Source organism: Scyliorhinus canicula, chromosome 20 (assembly GCF_902713615.1).
Source record: "Scyliorhinus canicula chromosome 20, sScyCan1.1, whole genome shotgun sequence".
Classification (NCBI taxonomy): Eukaryota; Metazoa; Chordata; class Chondrichthyes; order Carcharhiniformes; family Scyliorhinidae; genus Scyliorhinus; species Scyliorhinus canicula.
This window is the reverse complement of record NC_052165.1, coordinates 46,264,575-46,286,606: the sequence shown is the minus strand read 5'-3', so window position 1 is coordinate 46,286,606 and position 22,032 is coordinate 46,264,575. Positions and strand designations below refer to the sequence as shown.

Genomic DNA, 22,032 nt, shown 5'->3' with positions numbered 1-22,032 from the left:
CCCAAGAATTGAAAGCCTTTATCAGCATTAGAGATATCCTGGTGCAGCAGTGAGGAGTGGTCTGTCGTGTTAGATACACTGGTCTAACACTGGCTGCAACTGGATGCAGTTTAGATCAGAAAGATACTCCAGACCTTGAAGTTAGTTCAATCAGGCAATTCAGAATGCCCAATTCACCGAACAGCACGTCTTTCGGGACTTGTGGGAGGAAACCAGAGCACCGGAACCCATGCAGACACGGGGAAAATGTGCAGACTCCGCACAGACAGTGACCCAAGCTGGGAATCAAACCTGGCACCCTGGCGCTGTGAAGCAACAGCGCTACCATGCCGCCCACATTACCATGCCACCCACATTACTGTCCTGTCCACGTTACCGTGCCGTCCACATTACCATGCCGCCCACGTTACCGTGCCGCCCACGTTACCATGCCGCCCACATTACCATGCCGCCCACGTTACCGTGCAGCCCACGTTACCGTGCCGCCCACGTTACCGTGCTGTTCACGTCACCGTGCAACCCTCATTACCATGCCGCCCACGTTACCGTGCCGCCCACGTTACTGTGCAGCCCGCGTTCCTCCACTTATTTAGATGACGGCTGATCTGCTGCCTAACTCGTTGTCCAGCAAAAATCTATAAATATAATTTGAGAATTATTTGGAAAAAACTAAGGTGTGGGACTAAATTAGATAACTCAAGAGTTGGACAGGCACAATGGGCCGCATGACCTACATCTGTGCTGCAAGATTCTATGATTCTCCCTTAGATTTGAAATGATTAATTGAGTTAGCACTTACTGATTTTTGTCTTAGAGTTCCACTCATCTACCGCCCCTTGTGTGAAGAAATGTTTTCTAACCTCTCTCCTGATTGGCCTAGCTCTTATTTTAAGATTCTTTTGCGTTAACTGTTTTGTCAACTTATAGCGACCAGAGAGCACCCTGCCCTGTTTCATGGTCGTGTTGGCCTCAACAATTTGTGCTGAGCGTCCCAGCTATGATAAAGCAATTGTATTCCACACAACAGTTTAATGTTTGTGTCTCTCCTTATCTTTATAGCTTTCCATCCAATTTGTAAGTGGATATTCCAAAGCTTCAGATTGGTTACTCACTCTGTTGAATGCTATCCTACTGTAGGGTTATTTATTATCATTGCAGCTCTTTTTGAATGCACAGGTTCAACGAGCATGGGCCTATTGTATCAAATGGCCTGTTTCACTGCCGTTGGTGAATGTATGTCAGCCCAAATCTCTGGGGCAGGATTCTCCATCCCGCCAGCCCCGTTTTCCTGCGTGCCCCCGCCAGCAGTGGGATTCTCCATTCCCGCTGCCGGAGTTTCCCATGGTGACCACCCATGCCATTGGGAGACCCGCGGGAGTGGGTGCGCTGCCAGCAAAGCGGAGGATCCCACCAATGGAGAATTCCGCAGCTGATATTGGCTCCCGAAAGCCTTCTCTATCTATCTCTCTCCTCCCTTCTAAGGCTCCTTATAACCTATGTCATTGATCAAACTTTTAATCACTGACACTGATATCTCCTTATGTGAATCAAGGTCAAATTTTGTTTTCTAATGGTCCAGTGAAGCACCTCAGGACATTTTACTACATCAAATGCGCCACATGGGGTGGCACGGTGACACAGTGGTTAGCACTGCTGTCTCATAGCTCCAGGGACCCGGGTTCAATTCCGCCCTGGTGTCACCATGTGGAGTTTGCACTTTCTCCCTATGTCTGCGTGAGTTTCCTCCCGATGCTCCGGTTATCCCCCTCAGTCCAAAGATGTGCAGGTTAGGTGGATTGGCCATGATCAATTGTCCCTTAGTGGGGTTAATGGGTTACGGGGATAGGGTGGAGGCGTGGGCTTAAGTAGGGTGCTCTTTCCTAGGGCCGGTGTCGAGTCGATGGGCCGAATGGCCTTCTGCACTGTAGGGATTCTATGATTCTATAACATAAATGCAATATGTTAGTATAATTATGCTCAGGTCAATCATCTAAACTTCAAAGTGTCAGATTGAGAAGGAGTGAAGACTCCAGAATCTGGAAAGTGTTTTTAGTACTTGGACCATTGATTACACAGTAATGCAGGAATCTCTCACACAGAATTGATACTATTTTGTATCAGTGCCACAAATGACACATTAAAATCACAAATTCCTTTCAGTATGCCGTTTAGAATTTCAACTGAAGAATCTGACTTTCAGTCAATCAGGTAAAATCTGTCAGCAAGGAGAGTGACTCATGATGGGTGAATTGAATTTGCCATGAGTTAGCATATGGACAGCAGAGTTAGCATATGGACAGCTGAGTTAGTATATGGACAGGAGAGTTAGCAAATAGACAGCAGAGTTAGTATACAGGCAGTAGGGTTGATATACCGACAACAGAGTTAGTATACAGACAGCAGAGTTAGTATACGGACAGCAGAGTTAGTATATGGACAGGAGAGTTTGTATATGGACAACAGAGAACAGAAATAGTATACAGACAGCAGAGTTAGTATACGGACAGCAGAGTTAGTATACAGACAGCAGAGTTAGTATACAGACAGCAGAGTTAGTATACAGACAGCAGAGTTAGTATACAGACAGCAGAGTTAGTATACGGACAGCAGAGTTAGTATACAGACAGCAGAGTTAGTATACAGACAGCAGAGTTAGTATACGGACAGCAGAGTTAGTATACAGACAGCAGAGTTAGTATACAGACAGCAGAGTTAGTATACGGACAGCAGAGTTAGTATACAGACAGCAGAGTTCCGGGCAGCACGGTAGCATTGTGGATAGCATAATTGCTTCACAGCTCCAGGGTCCCAGGTTCGATTCCGGCTTGGGTCACTGTCTGTGCGGAGTCTGCACATCCTCCCCGTCTGTGCGTGGGTTTCCTCCGGGTGCTCCGGTTTCCTCCCACAATCCAAAGATGTGCAGGTTAGGTGGATTGGCCATGCTAAATTCCCTTAGTGTCCAAAATTGCCCGTAGTGTTGGGTGGGGTTACTGGGTTGTGGGGACAGGGTGGAGGTGTTGACCTTGGGTAGGGTGCTCTTTCCAAGAGCCAGTGCAGACTCGATGGGCCAAATGGTCTCCTTCTGCACTGTAAATTCTATGATTTTAGTATACGGACAGCAGAGTTAGTATACAGACAGCAGAGTTAGTATACGGACAGCAGAGTTAGTATACAGACAGCAGAGTTAGTATACAGATAGCAGAGTTAGTATACAGACAGCAGAGTTAGTATACGGACAGCAGAGTTAGTATACAGATAGCAGAGTTAGTATACAGACAGCAGAGTTAGTATACGGACAGCAGAGTTAGTATACAGACAGCAGTTAGTATACGGACAGCAGAGTTAGTATACAGACAGCAGAGTTAGTATACAGACAGCAGAGTTAGTATACAGACAGCAGAATTAGTATACAGACAGCAGAGTTAGTATACAGACAGCAGAGTTAGTATACGGACAGCAGAGTTAGTATACAGACAGCAGTTAGTATACAGACAGCAGTTAGTATACGGACAGCAGAGTTAGTATACGGACAGCAGAATTAGTATACAGACAGCAGAGTTAGTATACGGACAGCAGAGTTAGTATACAGACAGCAGAGTTAGTATACAGACAGCAGAGTTAGTATACAGACAGCAGAGTTAGTATACAGACAGCAGAGTTAGTATACAGACAGCAGAGTTAGTATACAGACAGCAGTTAGTATACAGACAGCAGTTAGTATACGGACAGCAGAGTTAGTATACGGACAGCAGAGTTAGTATACAGACAGCAGAGTTAGTATACAGACAGCAGAGTTAGTATACAGACAGCAGAGTTAGTATACAGACAGCAGTTAGTATACGGACAGCAGAGTTAGTATACAGACAGCAGTTAGTATACGGACAGCAGAGTTAGTATACAGACAGCAGAGTTAGTATACAGACAGCAGAGTTAGTATACAGACAGCAGTTAGTATACGGACAGCAGAGTTAGTATACGGACAGCAGAATTAGTATACGGACAGCAGAATTAGTATACAGACAGCAGAGTTAGTATATAGACAGCAGAGTTAGTATACAGACAGCAGTTAGTATACAGACAGCAGTTAGTATACGGACAACAGAGTTAGTATATAGACAGCAGAGTTAGTATACAGACAGCAGTTAGTATACAGACAGCAGTTAGTATACGGACAGCAGAGTTAGTATACAGACAGCAGTTAGTATACAGACAGCAGTTAGTATACGGACAGCAGAGTTAGTATACAGACAGCAGAGTTAGTATACAGACAGCAGAGTTAGTATACGGACAGCAGAATTAGTATACAGACAGCAGAGTTAGTATACAGACAGCAGAGTTAGTATACAGACAGCAGAGTTAGTATACAGACAGCAGAGTTAGTATACAGACAGCAGAGTTAGTATACAGACAGCAGTTAGTATACGGACAGCAGAGTTAGTATACGGACAGCAGAGTTAGTATACGGACAGCAGAGTTAGTATACAGACAGCAGAGTTAGTATACAGACAGCAGTTAGTATACAGACAGCAGTTAGTATACGGACAGCAGAGTTAGTATACAGACAGCAGAGTTAGTATACAGACAGCAGTTAGTATACGGACAACAGAGTTAGTATATAGACAGCAGAGTTAGTATACAGACAGCAGTTAGTATACAGACAGCAGTTAGTATACGGACAGCAGAGTTAGTATACAGACAGCAGAGTTAGTATACAGACAGCAGTTAGTATACGGACAGCAGAGTTAGTATACGGACAGCAGAGTTAGTATACAGACAGAAGTTAGTATACGGACAGCAGAATTAGTATACAGACAGCAGAGTTTTACAGAAGACTGAAGGTGCAGAGGTAATGCAATACCACTGACTGGATCAGTGAAATGTTTTATATCTGAAAATGCAGAGAGAATTATTCTATCAATGCTGAATATTTAAAAACAGAGGTAGAAACAACGGGGTATCTTGCACAATTTGATGTACAGTAAAATGGGAATTACTGTTCTATTTCAGTGCAGAAATGTTACTGAGTTACTCAGGGATTAAGTCACAACAAACCCATCTACTGAGCTGATTATTCTGCAGCTTTGTAGTGAATCAGCATGGAACACAATCCCTACTAATTTCAGCTAAAGTTGGTTCATTGGGCAAGTTGCGAGACCACCTGAAGGAGCTAGTCTCAGAACACAGTTAGCTGTGCTTTAAAAAGCCCAAGCCATCTGGAAAGTTTATTTTTAACGGGTTTAATCTTAGATGAGCCCACACTCCTATTAATAACATTGTGACTGAAGCCAAGCCAGAACACCGATGAAAGGAACACTGCATCCATTTATTAATCACCTTCAGGAAAAGGAGCCTTGTCTGGTTTATATATGTCTCCAGTCCCACACTGGGTGACATTAAACCGAGGTCCTGCCTACTCTCATGGATGGATATAAAAAATCCCGTGGCTGCTATTTCAAAGAGTTCTCCCAGTATCCTGATCAATATTTATCATCACTAAAATAGGTGATCTGACCATTTTCACATTGCTGTTTGTGGGAGCCTATTGCTGGGTGAAAAATGGCTGTTCCATTATTTTTTAAATGTATTCTTTCACAGGATGTGGGTGTCACTGGCTAGACTAGCATTGTTGCCCATCCTGAACTGCCCTTGAGAAGGTGGTGGTAAGCTACATTCTTGAACAGCTGCAGTCCATGTGGTGTAGGTACACCCACAGTGCTGTTAGGGAGGGAGTTCCAGGACTTTGACCCAGCGGCAGTGAAGGAACAGTGATATATTTCCCAAGTCAGGATAGTGATTGGCTTGGAAGGGAACTTGCAAGTGGTGGTGTTCCCATGTATCTGCTGGCCTTGTCCTTCTAGATGGTAAAAGTTGTCAGTTTGGAAGGTGCTGTTGAAGGAGCATCGGACAGTTGGTGCAGTGTCATTTTGCCTATATTACACCAATGATTGTTCTGAGATAATAAGGCGTGTTACAGAAATGCTTCCATCTGTTTTTTTGCATCTCTTATTCTCACCATCATATTTTATGAGTCATGTGCAAGTCAACCACATTCCATTAGCTGAAGGGCAGCAATAAACAGATATAGAAAACACCCCGATAAAATGCATTGGGAAATTCCATTACATCAAAGGTGCCGTATAAATGCAAGTTTTGCTTTACTGTGAGATATGATAGGCGCGATCTACCCGAATGGGGCCAGAGTCCCAGACTGCACCTAATTACACAATTAGTCGAATGTTTCCTGGCGCTCATAACACTCAACCAGGCAGATCGGGTGCCTCAGCAGGGAATGCGCAGTCATGGTCACACTTAGTCCCATTTCTGCACTGAGGTGATCCGCTCGGCAGAGCTTCTCAGTGCAGTGAGAGATCGGGACACCGATGCGACCCCCAAACCCCCCACTAAGCCCTAACTTACTCTAAGGGGATTCCCCCCCCCCCCCCCCCCCCTGCAAACACCCCCCAGGCCCAATCCTCACCATGCAAAAAATGGCAGCTAAGCACCACCAGCCTGGCACCCTGCTGTGGCAGTGCCCCTGCCAATGCTAGACTGGCACTGCCAGGGTGTCCGGGTGGCACCAGCAATGGCAGGGTGCCACCCTGCTTAGAGAGCATGCATCAGGGGCCTCCAATCCCCTGGGAGACCCCCGCAAGTGCCGTTCTGTCTAGCCCCCGTTTGTGGAGACCAGTACTGAACACCGCTCACCCAAGGTCTCCAAGATGAGGGAGTTAGATCCCACACCTTGGTTAGATCCCAGGAACACACATTAGCTGTCTCACTCTAATATGTATATTTGCAAGAAAAAGATCCCACCCACAATGGGCAGGATTCGCATCACAACGTCTTGCTGTTTTTCAAGTGCAACATGGCCGGTAGATCCTGCCTGATATGTTTTATTGAGATAAAGTTTGGGGCTTGCAATTGAACAGTCAGTTAGCTGCACAGCAGCTGTCTTCTGCATACGTACAGCTGTGAGGAACTTCGGTTTGTTTTAATGACTGTGGCTTATTTATGCAAAATAGACTTCCGATTTAATCCATAAGTAAAACGCTTTGCCCTTTTTTAAAATGCAGTCAATCAAGCATAACTCTATTTATCGCTCTGATTTGAGAAAGCTTTGCCTCTGTGTGTGACTAGATAGTCAGAGTTGGAACAGAGTTACATGGTATTGATTGCCTGAAGTGTTAAAAATAAGTCAAGGCTTTGAACTGCGGGTTTTAGTTTTGTCACACCAGCCATGTGATACTGCTCAGTAAATCAGTCTGAAGCCGTTCCCCACCTAGATAATACCTCATTAGATGCTGCTATTGTAAATCAAGCTGATTGTCATGGCAACGCCTAAGGAGCAAACTGAGTTTATAAGTATATATAAAAATAACACGCTAAATAGATGCTTCACTGTTCACTTGCCAGTTTGGACAGGTTGCTGTTTCGTATTAAGCCTTTGTGTCTGAATGAGGATGAAAGGCTGATTTGCAATTTCCTCCCTGCATTCAGCTCTAATCCTGAAGGATATCTCCCCCTCGCCTCCTCTACACACCCCTCCCTCCATAGCCCTCCCCCTCATTTCACTCTCCTTAAATCCACCAGCTTTGAGTTTTCATTCTAAATCAGTAGTTGGTGAGCTCTGATTGCTTTATAACCAGCACCTACGGAGAATCATTACCCCCTGTATCCAGGCTCGGAATCATGCCAAGTATAACCACAAATAAGCACATTTGATGAGCAAACAAAGGGGCTTCTTTATATTTTAATTCATAGCAGATGTTTATAAATGAGGTTGCTGTGAACTAAATTGTGCAGCTTATATATGTCATGATATGCAGACACACACGTAATGATATACAGACAAGCAGCTAATGGACACAGAGAACAGGACATGACCAATAAGCAGGCAGGACACTCAGGGGTGGGGGATCTGACTATAAAAGACACGAGGCACTCACATTCCGCCTCTTTCCACTGATGAATATCTAGAGAGTCAGTCAACGATGTTGTTACAATCTCACACCACCAGCACGTGGCTAAGAGCTAGTCTGGTTCAGTCAGACAGAGTAACCACACTTAAGTTAGCAGAGAGTCGAACTCACAGAGAACTGTGCTATTAGTTCAATAAACCTGATTGAACTAACTTCAAGGTCTGGAGTATCTTTCTGATCTAAGCTGCATCCAGTTGCAGCTAGTGTTAGACCAGTGTACCTAACACGACAATATAGAGACCTCAACTTCCCACCTTCCCTCATCGGTTTTCTGACCTACGTGGAACAGAGGTCCATTTTGTAAAGGACCATCCTTCTAGGAGAAATCCTGTCAGTTCAACGCATATGCAGCTGAGCAAGTACACAGCATCCGACATTCAGAAACAGGTGGATTGGGCTCCTGAGGAACCACTGACAAAAGACTCTAGCATAAGGTGCTAAGCATTCTTAAGTAATCTGAATGCAACTTGATCATCAAGTTCCTTAGATACAAAAACAGGCCATTTGGCCCAACTGGTCCATGATCACATTTATATTCCACATGAGTTTTCCACCATCACTCTTCAGCTAACCCTATCACTTTAACATTCTTTTCCTTTATTCATCATGTGTCAAGGATCACTAGCAAAGTTTGAAGTCAATGTGAATCCGGGGCAAAGGTCTTCACTGGCTGGAGCCATATCTGGCACAAAGGAAGATGGTTCTAGCTCTATCAGGCCAATCATCTCAATCCCATCACTGAATGAGTTCCTCAGTCCAAAGCACAAGCTGCTTCATCAGTGACAATTCCTCCATTATTGGGTCAGAAGTGGGGATGCTTATGAACGATTGCACTATGTTCAGTAGCAGTTGTGACTCCTCAGATACTGAAGCAACCCATGCCCACATTCAACAGTACCAGGAAACCAAAGAGAAAATGCTGGAAAATCTCAGCTGGTCTGGCAGCATCTGCAGGGAGAGAAAAGGGCTAACGTTTCGAATCTAGATGACCCTTTGTCATAGCTTGTCAACATTCAGGCTGGGGTTGATAAGTAGCAAGCAATATTAAGCACACAAGTGCTAGCCAATGTCCATCTCCGACAAGAGGGAGAATTTAGCAGTCTACCCTTGACATTCAATTACATTACCATTGCTGACTATGCGTGACTTAAACCAGTGAACAGTTTTGCCCCCGATTACCATTGATTTCAGTTTTGCTCGGTTCAATATCAGAATTAGTCAAATTATGCATTGATGTCTTGAGCAGTCACTCTCACATTAAGTCATGAAGATATGGCTCACAAGGACAGCATTTATTGTTCATCTCTAGTTCTCCTTGAGGAGATCGTGCTGAGCTGCCTTCTTGAACCGCTACAGTCCATTTGGGGCAGCACGGTGGCACAATGGTTAGCACCCGGGTTCAATTGCAGCTTCGGGTGACTATCATGTGTGGAGTTTGCACTTTCTCCCCGTGTCTGCATGGGTTTCCTCCGGGTGCTCCGGTTTCCTCCCACAGTCCCACAGTCCAAAGGTGTGCAAGTTAGGTGGATTGGCCATGCTAAATTGCCCCTTGGTGCCTAAAGGATAGGTGGGTGATGTGTTGGGTAAGCTGGGTCTACGTGGACTGCGTTTGATGCAGTGTAGAGAGAGACAGGCTTCCAACACTTGAAGAAATGCAACACGATTTTATTGATCAACTAACTATAATACATGCTTAACTGTGGGTTGACACTATGCTGACTTGACTGAAGACCTGAGGCTAACCTGACCAGACTATCTTGCTACCACATGGTGTTTGTACTAGCTGCTGCGCACGAGCTCTGACTGTCTCAGAGGCTGGATCCCGAGAGAGCGGGAAAACTAGTGCCCACTGGCTTTATAGTGGTCGTGTCCTGTCTGGTGATTGGCTGATGTGTTTGTGTTCTGTGTGCTCACTGGTCATCCTGTGTGTCAATCACTGCCTGTCTGCACTCCATCATATACCTGGATGTATATTACGACAGTGGGATTACTGGGTTACGGGGATAGGGTGGCGGTGTGTGCTTAAGTAGGCCGCTCTTTCCAAGGGCCAGTGCAGAGCCGATGGGCCAAATGGCCTCCTTCTGCACAGTAGGGATTCTATGATTCTATGTGGTGTAGGTGCCAGGATTTTTTACCAGCAACAGTGAAGGAACAGCAATATATTTCCAGGTCAGGATGGTGTGTGGCATGGTGGTGTATTTGGAGGTAGTGATGTTCCCAAGTCCTAGTCCTTTTAGGTGATGGTCACAGGTTGGGGACATGCTGTTAGCAAAATATTGCAATGTATCTTGTAGATACACTGCTGCAACTGTACACCAGCGGTGGAGGGAGGGAATGGTGGTTGACTGGGAGCAGATTGAATGGGCTGCCTTGACCTGTATGGTGGAGAATTGACACAGCACTTCTGACTTGTACCTTGTAGATGGTGGTCAAGCTTTGGGGAGTCAGGAGGTGAGATGCTCGCCACAGAATTCCCAGCCTCTGAACTGCTCTTGCAGCACAGTATTTGTGTGGCTGGTCCAGTTCAATGTCTGGTCAATGGTTGAACTAGATTGAGAAGAACTGAGAAGGAAATTATTATGGTTATTAGAATGTTTTCCCTTAAGGGGTTATGAGGCAGTGACTAAGACATAATTTAAAAGAGAATTGGATATGGGGAGAGGGTAAATAGATATCTCCAACCAAAGAGTTTGCAGAGGTGCAGTGAGGCGAATGGTCTCCTTCTGTGCGGTGACTATGATTCCATCAGACCTTACATGAGGTCACAGTTGATAATAACTGGTTAGTTAGACATTTTAGATTCTTTCAGCCCAGTGAACAGTGTTAATGGCTTCTTAAAGATCGTGACTGGATTCATCAGGTTAAATCAATTGGAATTATTCTTTGTGAGTTAGAATGCTAAATGTACAGCTGTACATACTATTAAAAGTCTTTCCCAAAATACGCACTGTATAACTTTCATCCCATATTTATCTGAAGTTGATTTAAATAAAAATCGACTGATTGGTAATCTGGTCGAGAGGTATATGCACGTCTATTTTAGAACCCGTGTCTGATTTCAATCTCATTGATTTCAGTGGAGTGAAATGCAGGTGGATTCCAAGCTGATTGAGTGGATCCACTTGATCAGATTACAGGTCCAGGTGAAATTTAGTTGGTGAAACAAACAACATTGCTTAGGTAGGGGCCTCTTTCCAAGGGTCGACTCGATGGGCCGAATGGTCTCCTTCTGCCCTGTAAATTCTATGAATTCTGATTCCCCAACTAACGCCATTAAATGCTTCTATTGCTGTTTGCGAAATATTGCTGTGGCTGCAGTCAACAATTGCTGCACTTCAACAGCACTTTCTTGGTTGTAAGAGACTTTGGGACATTCTGAGGCACTATATCAATGCAATCATTTCCATTACTCCTACTTTACCAAGACCGCATTAATAAAATGTGGGGCTATGGGGAGAGAATAGAGCTTTGGGATTGGCTTGTTCTAAGAAGAAACCATCACAGACATGGAACAAAGACAAATTACAGCACAGGAACAGGCCCTTCGGCCCTCCCAGCCTGCGCCAATCCAGATCCTTTATCTAAACCTGTCTCCTATTTTCCAAGGTCTGCCGACTCTTATACTCAATACCCCGTCCGATGAAGGCAAGCATGCTGTATGCCTTCTTGACCACTCTATCAACCTGCGTTGCTATCTTCAGGGTACAATGGACCTGAACTCCCAGATCTCTCTGTACATCAGTTTTCCCCAGGACTCTTCCATTGACCATATAGTCTGCTCTTGAATTAGATCTTCCAAAATGCATCACCTCGCATTTGCCTGGATTGAACTCCATCTGCCATTTCTCTGCCCAACTCTCCAATCTATCTATATTTTGCTGTATTCTCTGACAGTCCTCCTCGCTATCTGCAATTCCATCAATCTTAGTATCATCTGCAAACTTGCTAATCAGACCACCTATACCTTCCTCCAGATCATTTATGTATATCACAAACAACAGTGGTCCGAACACGGATCCCTGTGGAACACCACTAGTCACCTTTCTCCATTTTGAGACACTCCCTTCCACCACTACTTGAATCCTGTTGCCCAGCCGGTTCTTTATCCATCTAGCTAGTACACCCTGAACCCCATACGACTTCACTTTTTACATCAACCTGCCATGTATATGACATCTACAGCCCTTCCCTCATCAATTAACTTTGTCACTTCCTCAAAGAATTCTATTAGGTTTGTAAGACATGACCTTCCCTGCACACAACCATGCTGCCTATCACTGATAAGTCTATTTTCTTCCAGATGTGAATAGACCCTATCCCTCAGTATCTTCTCCAACAGTTTGCCTACCACTGACGTCAAGCTCACAGGTCTATAATTCCCTGGATTATCCCTGCTACCCTTCTTAAACAAAGGGACAACATTAGCAATTCTCCAGTCCTCCAGGACCTCACCCATGCTCAAGGATACTGCAAAGATATCTGTTAAGGCCCCAGCTATTTCGACCCTCACTTCCCTCAGTAACCTGGGATAGATCCCATCCGGTCCTGGGGACTTGTCCACCTTAATGTCTTTTAGAATACCCAAAACATCCCCCTTCCGTATGACAACTTGACCTAGAGTATTTAAACATCCATCCCTAGCCTCAACATCCGTCATGTCCCTCTCCTTGGTGAATACCGATGCAAAGTACTCATTAAGAACCTCACCCATTTCCTCTGACTCCACGCATAAATTCCCTCTTTTGTCTTTGAGTGGGCCAATCCTTTCTCTAGTTACCCTCTTGCTCCTTATATACGAATAAAAGGCTTTGGGATTTTCCTTAACCATGTTAGCCAAAGATATTTCATGACCCCTTTTAGCCCTCTTTATTGTGCGTTTGAGATTTGTCCTATTTTCCTGATATTCTTCCAAAGCTTCATCAGTTTTGAGTTGCCTCAATCTTATGTATGCTTCCTTTTTCATCTTAGCTAGTCTCACAATTCCACCCGTCATCCATGGTTCCCTAATCTTGCCATTTCTATCCCTCGTTTTCACAGGGACATGTCTGTCCTGCAGTCTAATCAAACTTTCCTTAAAAGACTCCCACATTTCAAATGTGGATTTACCCTTAAACAGCTACTCCCAATCCACATTCCCTAGCTCCTGCCGAATTTTGTTATACTTGGCCTTTCCCCAATTTAGCACTCTTCCTTTAGGACCACTCTCGTCTTTGTCCATGAACATTCGAAAACTTATGGAATTGTGATCGCTATTCCCAAAGTAATCACCGACTGAAACTTTTCCCTCAACCTTTAGAGTTTCAAATCTGTTGATTCCATCTTTACATGGTGCAAAAAATATTAGTATAGATCTATTTAAAGAGAAACCAGTTAAAGATAGGAGGGCGAAAGAAATAGAAGGATATCTTGATTAGGTGAGATGAAGGGGGAGGGCTCATGTGGAGCATAATATACAACATGGAGCAGTTGGGATGAATGATCTGTTCCAGTCCTGGGAATATGTAATCACCATTTCCGTCCAATCCCCACAGCTGTGTGTACATGTTGTCAGTATTCAGGAAGAAAGCAATTATATACCACATTGATCATAGCCCTCCACCCATTCTATATCGAAGGAATTGCTTTGAAATACAGTCCCAATGTTCTGTGGTTTTCCACAGCAGCCATCTTGTGCACAAACATTTTTCAGAAATGAAATGTAAAACTGATTGATTGGTATTTGGTACTGTTGGCTAAAGGGACAATGTAAGTGTATCTTTTAGAGAGCTCCCTTCTTTTCAAATAGTGGCTCTTTAGCAGTGTAAGAGTCAGGTGGCACCTCTAATGCCTCTTCTGAAAGCACTTTTTCTCTGACAATTTGGCACTGCGGAGGGATTTGATCGAGATGTTCAAAACCATGAGGGAGCTTAACAGAGTAGATAGGGAAAGACTTTTCCTGCTTGTAAAAGAATAAAGAATGAAAGGCCAGTGATTTTAAATGATCATGAAAAGAAGCCAATGTGATTTGAGAAAAAACTTTTCCACACAGCAATTGGTTCAGGCCTGGAGTGCACCAAGGTTTGGAAGTGTGGTGGAGGCAGGTTCAATCGAAGCACTCAAGAGGGCATTAGATGATAATTTGAATAAAAACAATGTTCACCGATATAGGGGAATGGAACTAAGCCACAATGCTCGTTCGGAGAGCTGGGTCAGACATGATGGGCCAAATGGACTCCTTCTGACGCGTGACAATTCTGTGAAATATCAACGTGGATCTTCGCGGCACTAATTTGGTCGAACTAGCACATTATCATTCATTCTTCGCTTACACCCCTCCCACCATCTCAGAATTAACTTCCACAGCCCCATGCAGAGTTTGAATTCAATCTGCAGCTTCTCACTGTGACATCCTCTACTTCTGCATGCCTCTTTGGAACTTCAATATTTACTCATTGGCTAGTGGAGTTTCGTGAGCTTTTCAATCATTTCTACACTTCAAAGTAGAAAAGAAACAATTGTTTGGTAATGTCCTTTAGACTTTTAGTGTACTAATAATGTTGACATGAGGCATTTAAGGAGAAATTTGATGAATGCTTTTGGGATAAAGGAATAGAAATGATTTGGAGATGACGTAACAGGATGGGTGGAGGCTCATGTGAAGTATAAACCATATCATGGACTAGTTGGGCCAAATGACTTGTTTCCCTATAATATCTAATTTTAAGAAATAGGGATGATGTTACTAATATTGAAGTCAACTAAATACTTTCTTAAAATATATTTAAGATCTTATTTGTGTATATACTTACTGTAGTCAGGAATTTGTCACACTTTTCAACTTATTTCTTTCATTATTAATTCCGATTTGCAGATTTAGAATGGAAACTGCCGATGTAAACTTGTCCAACTGTAATTAAACCCTCCTGACTGGAGAGGTGATGTGGTGTCTCAGTTTTGTGTCCAGCAACTCTTCTCGATCTGTGCCATCGGGAGATTCCTTTGCTCCAACCAACCCTTCACTATTTTGCTTCCCAAATTGCTTTTTGTTTTTAGTTTCAAGGTATCACAAGGTTGTGGATTCCATGTCTTATTCCAGAGACTTGAGCGCCTAAACTTCAGAAAACTGCAACATAAAGGGACTTAGGGGTACTTGTGCACAAAACACAGCAAGTTAGCACACAGGTGCAGCAGGAAACCAGGAAGGTTAAAGGAATGTTGGCCATTGTTTCAAAGGGGTTAGAGTATAAGAGTCAGGAAGGCTTGCTGCAACTGTACAAGGTACTGGTGAGACCACATCTGGAGTACTGTGAGCAGTTTTGGTCCCCTCATTTCAGGAAAGATATTACTTCATTGTAGATGGTTCAGACAAGGTTCACTATGATGATACCCGGTAAGGAGGGATTGTCTTATGAGCAAAGGTTAAACAGGTTGGGTCACTTCTCATTCGAATTTAGAAGAATTGCAACGTATAGGATTCTTAAGGGGCTTGACAGGGTAAATGCTGAGAAGATGTTTCCCCTCATGGGAGAGTGGCGAATCAGAGGGCATAATCTCAGAATAAAGGGGTGCCAATTTAAGACTGAGATGAGCAGGAATTTCTTCTCTCGGAATGTTGAGAGTCTTTGGAACTCCTTGTCACAGAGAGCTGTGGGGACAGAGTCCTTGTGTATATTTAAGGCTGAGATAGATAGATTCCTGATCAGTAAGGGAATCAAAAGTTATGGGGAAAAGGCAGGAAGGTGGACGTGAGGAATGTCGGACCAGCCACGATTCTATTGAATGGCGGAGCAGGTTCGAGGAGCCGAAAGGTCTACACCTGTTCCTATTTCTTATGGTCTTAATCAACATTGACGCTCTATTGCAGTAGTGAGAAGAGTGTGGCACTGTCCAAGGCAATGGCCAAGATTTTCTGGTCCATCCCGCTAGCGGGAACGTCTGGTTCCGCCCCTTTACCTCCTCCCTCCTCACCGTTAAGGTCCTATGGTGGGTTTCCGGGCGGTGGCCAATGGCAAGCCGCCTCAGCTGCTAGAAAACACACTGCTGGGGCACCAGAAAATCTCGCCCATTGTTTTTCGATTGGGTCATTAAAACAAGGCTCTCCTCTCTCACATGGTTCTAAAAGATTGCACAGCAGGAACAACAGCAATGGTCCCCAGGGGCCATCGCAACTGTTCAGATGACGCCGCCTTTGAAAACAGCATTTCTAACATGTGTGCCTTTTTTCTTAACAGAGGTTCCCACCCCATGGATGATAGGGCACTCAACTGGGTCTGACCCACTTCTCACACCACTACCCTCATCTCTTCCTCTCCCTCCCAGAACCATGAAAGGGTCTTTCTTGTCCGTGCTTTTCACCCCACTAGACTCCGCCATTTCCACCAAATCCAGCATGATGTTATCACAAAACATATTTCCCCCTCACCCCCTCCCCCTCCATCAGTATTTTCAGGGACTGCTCCCTCCGTTTCATCATTGTCCACTCTTACATCAACCCTTATTCTTCACCCCCTTTCCATGGCACATTCCCTTGCAATCAGTCAAGGTCCCAGACATTCCTTTTAAGTCATAGATGTTTACAGCTGGAAACAGGCCCTTTGGCCCAGCTAGTCCATGCCGCCCAGTTTCAATCACTAAGCGGGTCCCACTTGCCCGCATTTGGCCCATATCCCTATATGCCCACCCTGCCCATGTAACTGTCTAACTGTTTTTTAAAAGAAAAAATTGTACCCACCTCTACTACTGCCTCTGGCAGCTCATTCCAGATGCTCACTACCCTCTGGTCTCTTTTGTATCTCTCCGCTCTTACCTTAACTTTATGCCCTCTAGTTCGAGACTCCTCCACCTTTGGGAAAAGATGTTGACTATCTACCTTATCTATGCTCTTCATTATTTTATAGACCTCTATAAGTTCACCCCTAAGCCACCTACGCTCCAGGGAAAGAAGTCCCAGCCTATCCAGCCTCTCCTTATAATTCAGACCATCAAGTCCTGGTAGTATCCTTGTAAATATCTTCTGCACTCTTTCTAGTTTAACAATATCCTTCCGATATGTGGTCTTACCAATGTCTTGTACAACTTCAACAGGACGTCCCAACTCCTGTATTCAATATTCTGCCCAATAAAACCTAGCATGCTGAATGCCTTCTTCACCACCCTGTCCAGCTGCAAGTCCACCTTCAAGGTGATGCAATATTTCACTTGCACGCCCCCGTCACTTTGGTCTACTGTATTCGCTCCTCTCAATGTGATAGTCCCTAGATTGTGGAGACTAAATGCAGGCTGGGTGAGCGCTTTGGGGAACACCTTCGCACAGTCTGCGAGCAAGATCCCAACTTTCCTGTCGCTTGCCATTTTCACTCAGCATCTTGCTCTCATGCTGACATGTCCATCCTAGGCCTGCTGAAATGTTACAGTTAAGCCCAACACAAAGTGGAGGCGCAGCGCCTCATCTTCCAATCCTTCCAGCCTCACTACTCAAATTGAGTTCAACAACTTTAGACTCCACCTTGACCCATTTTTTTCATTCAAAAAAAGGGGAAAAACATTTTTCCAAACCCTCACCCCCATTGGGCCGTCTTCACTTGATCTTATGTTTTACTTTCTGAGCAGGGACATTGTTCTCCGATTAACACTTTCTACCGCTCCTTCTATAGTCCTTCACGCGCCATTAACACTTCTCTGTGCTCCTGACATACACATCTTTGTTGCCGTCTCTCCCAGCTCTCACCAATCATTGACCCTCTACTCTATTGCAGCTACTCCACCCGCTCTTGTACAGTAAATATTCTGTCACATTTCTCCCTCTCTTTAGCTCTGAAGAAGAGTCATGCGGACTCAAAACTTTAACACTGTTTCCCTCCCCGCAGGTGCTGCCAGACCTGCTGGGTTTTCCCAGCATTTTCTGTTTTGAAAACAGTAGTGCACTTCCCCGTGTCCCGGCCAACATTTATCTCCCAACAGACATTAATTTAAAAAGTAATGATCAAGTAGTTTATTTCATTGCTTTTTGTGGGAGCTTGCTGTTCACAAATTGACTGCCATGTTTCCTACATTACATTAATGACTGTGCTTCAAAAGACACAATTGGCTATAATATGCATGGGGATGTACTGAATGCAAGTTCTACAGTTAACCATATAAAATAACAAAATGAATATATGAATTTACATTGAGGACGGTATTCTTTGGTCCATCCATCCAAGTAATTTATATAAATTGTCAATTATTGAGGCCCCAGCACTGATCCCTGTGGCACACGACTCTCCACATCTTGCCAACCGTAAATTACCTTTTCAGCCTCCTTTCTGTTTCCTGTTTGGCAGCTAATCTTCCATCCATGAAGATATGTGACCCTCTGTACGGTGAGATTTTATTTTCCACAATAATCTTTGATGTGGCACCTCATCAAATGTCTTCTGTAAATCTAAGTATAGTACAGTCACTGGTTCCCCTTTATTCACAGCATGTGTTACTTCTTCATAGGACTCTAATAAATTGGTTACATTCGATTTATTTTCACAAAACCACGTTGACTCTGCCTTGATTACCTTGAATTTATTCAAATATCCTGCTATAATATCTTTAATGATAGCTTCTGACATTTTCCCTTTGACAGATGTTAAGCTAACTAGCCTGTAGTTTCCTGCTTTCTGACACCCTCCCTTTTTGAGTAAAGGAGTTACATTCACAATTTTCCAATCTAATACCCCACATCTAGGGAATTTTGGAAAATTAAAACAAACGCATCAACTTTCTCACTAGCCACATATTTAAAATCCTAAGATAATGTCCAACAGGACCCGGGGACTTGTCAGCTCATAGTTTCAACAGTTTGCTCAATTACAACTTCCCTGGTGATTGTAATTTACTTGATTTTTTTCCCCTCTCTTCCGGTCCTTGATTTGCAGCTATTTCTGGGATGTTGCTTGTAATCTCCATAATGAAGAGGAATGCAAAGAGTCATCCAGACTCTAAACTTATCTTCCTTTTCTCTCGCCACAGAGTCTGTCAGACCTGCTGAGATTATCCAGTATTTTCTGTTTTTGATGCAAAATACCTGGTTCAATTCATCTGCCATCTCTTTATTTTCCATTATTAATTGCCCAGACTGACTTTCTATCAGAACAATGCTTGCTTTGTTAACTCTTTTCTTTTTTGATTATCTATAGAGACTCTTACTACCTGTCTTTGCATTTCCAGATCTCTTTCTCTCATACTTATTTTTTCTTAATACATTTTTTGCTCATCCTTTGCTGTTTTGTATATTCTGTCCGTTCTTCTGACTTATCACCCAACTTTGCAAAAGTATCTGCTTAGTTTGATACTATCTTTACCTTTTTTTATTGAACAATGAATGGTGGGTCTTGCTCTTGGATTTTTTCTCTTTTTGGAATGTGTCTATTCTATGTATTCTGAAATATTCCTTTAAATGTCTGCCACTGCATCTCTGTAGACCTATTTCTGAACTGAATTTGTGAGTTTACTTTCGCTAACTCTGTTTTCATGCCCTTATAATTGCCCTTGTTTAACTTTAAAATACGAGTCTTAGACCCACTCTTCTCTCTCTCAAGCTGAACGTAAAATTCAATCATATTAAGACCGATGCTACCTTGGGACATCTTCACTGTGAGGTTAATTAATCCTATCATGTTCCATGATAGCCACGTTCCATGGTACAAGAACAAATCATTCCTTAATAAAATTGGTTACCAGTGCAATAATAAAACCTTTAGAGACCTAGAGATGGTGCTTGAAATATTTTTATTTTATTTTAATAGGTTAGAGTGGAAAGAAGATAAAGGAATTATTGAAGCCGTCACTGTAAGTATAAAGTGAATTACGTTATATTTCCAAATGTATAAAATGGATTTGACTAACATACAATCATATAGTAATATTACGTCTCTTTGAAAAAGCAACGCAATAACACCCACTTCCTTGTTCTTTACCTTTTTTGTGCAATTTTCTGTTGAAAGTTATTGTTGAATCTGCTTTCAGGCAGTGTATTCCAGATCACGACAACTCACTGTATAAACAATTTCTCTTCCACTTCCCTCTGTCTTTTTGGCATAATTGCTGAATTAATCTGTTTTCTGGCAGAGCCCACAAAACATCATTGGTGTTGGGATTTTCCATCGGGAGCTATTTTGGCAGGGAATCTGAATCAGAGGATTGCGGAGCTAACATTTTAGACCTTGTCTGATCTACATTTCCTACCAGAGGTGTTGTCCCATCAGAATGCTGTGATTATGGAGTTGCCTCCTTAATTGGTTTAAAGGGAAGTAAAAATATAGGGTGCGATTTAACTAATGGGAACAAAGTCCCATAGCGAGAGCACTTAGCTGTGTGTTTCCTGGCGCTCACAAAGCCAAGAAACACAACACTATAATACGGCGTTAGATAGGGGGCCTCAACATGAAATGCATGGCTGAGCCCTCACATAGCCCCATTTTGTGCACTGAGGAGCTCCACTCGCTGGGCATGGACCCCCTCAGGTCCTGACCCTTGGCAGTGCCACCCTGGCACCTTGGCACCTGGCACTGCCAACCTGGCACTGTTCAATGCTCCTGACAGTCTGGCAGTGCCACCCAAGTATCTTGGCATTGCTAGGGTGGCAAGGTGCCCTAGTGCCAGGTACGAGTCAGGGTGTCACCCTGCCCTGTCCCTGTCCAATGACCTGGGAGACCCCCAGGTGCCGTTCTGCCTGGTCCACGTTTGTGTGGACCAATACTAAACGGCACCCGGCTGGCATCTCCCTGGGAAAGCCAATAGACGCCGGGTGCTGGTTAGATCTCGCGAGGCGCACTGGCCGTCAGGAAGCTTAGGGGAGGTCTCTCCCGCCATTCACTGGCTGCTTCCCGCTCCGATTTCAGCGGGATGCGGCCGGTAGATCGCGCCCTCTGTTGAATTTTGATCCACCAGAGTTTAAGGCAGTGCACTACCAATCATGACAACTCACTGCATCGTAAAATATTTTCCCATCTCACCTCTTGCTATTTTGCCAAGTATCTGAAATCTGTGTCCTCTCATTACTAGTACAAACATTTCTCCTTGTTTACTCAATCAAAACAATTAATGATTTTGAATTGTTCTATCACATCTCTTCTTAACCTCCTCTCTGCTCCCTGCGCCCCTGAAACAATGCAGCTGAGAATTGTCAATTACTTCTTTTCATTTTGTCAGAGCGGATTGTGATCCATTCATCCCATAATCTCTTTCGATGATTCCTGAAGATAATCTCAGCGACACCCTCCACTTTATGGAATGAAGCAATCAGGAGAATTCTGTCTAACTATCTCCCATTATTTGCATTCCATTCACTGAAAGCTTTTTCAGAACCTGTTTGGACAGATGTAGGCAGCAAGATAACATTAACAAGACAGCGAAAACTCTGCAACCTCGTATTAAAGTGATTACTGGAACTATCATCAGCTGATGTATACAGAGTGGATCTGTGCGTAGCTTTATCTCTTAATCATTAGTGGAAAAAGATTAGAGGCTAGGATACAGCCCCCTGCTCACTTATATGTAAAGCTTTTTGGAAATAATAGGTCTTTGAATTCTAATGAAAGTGATCTCTAATCACAGGGATAGCTATGGCTCAGAGGGTAGCAAACTGCCTTTGTGTCAGATGGTTCAGTCCCATGTCAAGAGACTTGACGACAAAATATGGACTGACATTGGTCAATGCAGGACAGATGGAATGCTGTTGTTTGAATTAAATATCAAATCCAGTCTGTCATCTCAAGTGGATGCAAAAGATGTTGCAACGAATGTCACTTAAAAACAAGATTACCTAGCCAATTGTCACTTTTTTATTTGTGGGAGCTTGCTGTGCACAAATTATTTGTCAGGTTTGACATTGCTGCAGTAGTCACATTGCAATGCACTTTGGGATGCCCTGAGGCTGTCAGGCACTGGACAAATGCAAGTTCTTTTGTTTCTTTAATTCTTCTCATTGCTTTGCGAAACTGGTTGTGTGGCTAAGCTGAACTTTATTTAGTTAAAATGTGACAGAAGGGAGGTTTGTCATGTTGAAAGAATTCACTTAAGAAGCAATTTAAAGATCATAGTA

General features: G+C 43.6%; 1 protein-coding gene across 1 annotated transcript in view; it reads left to right on the top strand.

The window, feature by feature from the left end:
• Positions 1–22,032, top strand: part of syt1a (synaptotagmin Ia) — a 622,829-nt gene that overhangs the window by 219,547 nt on the left and 381,250 nt on the right. The window contains 1 exon segment of the mRNA XM_038780004.1: positions 19,736–19,778. The gene's annotated coding sequence lies outside the window, so the exon portion shown is untranslated.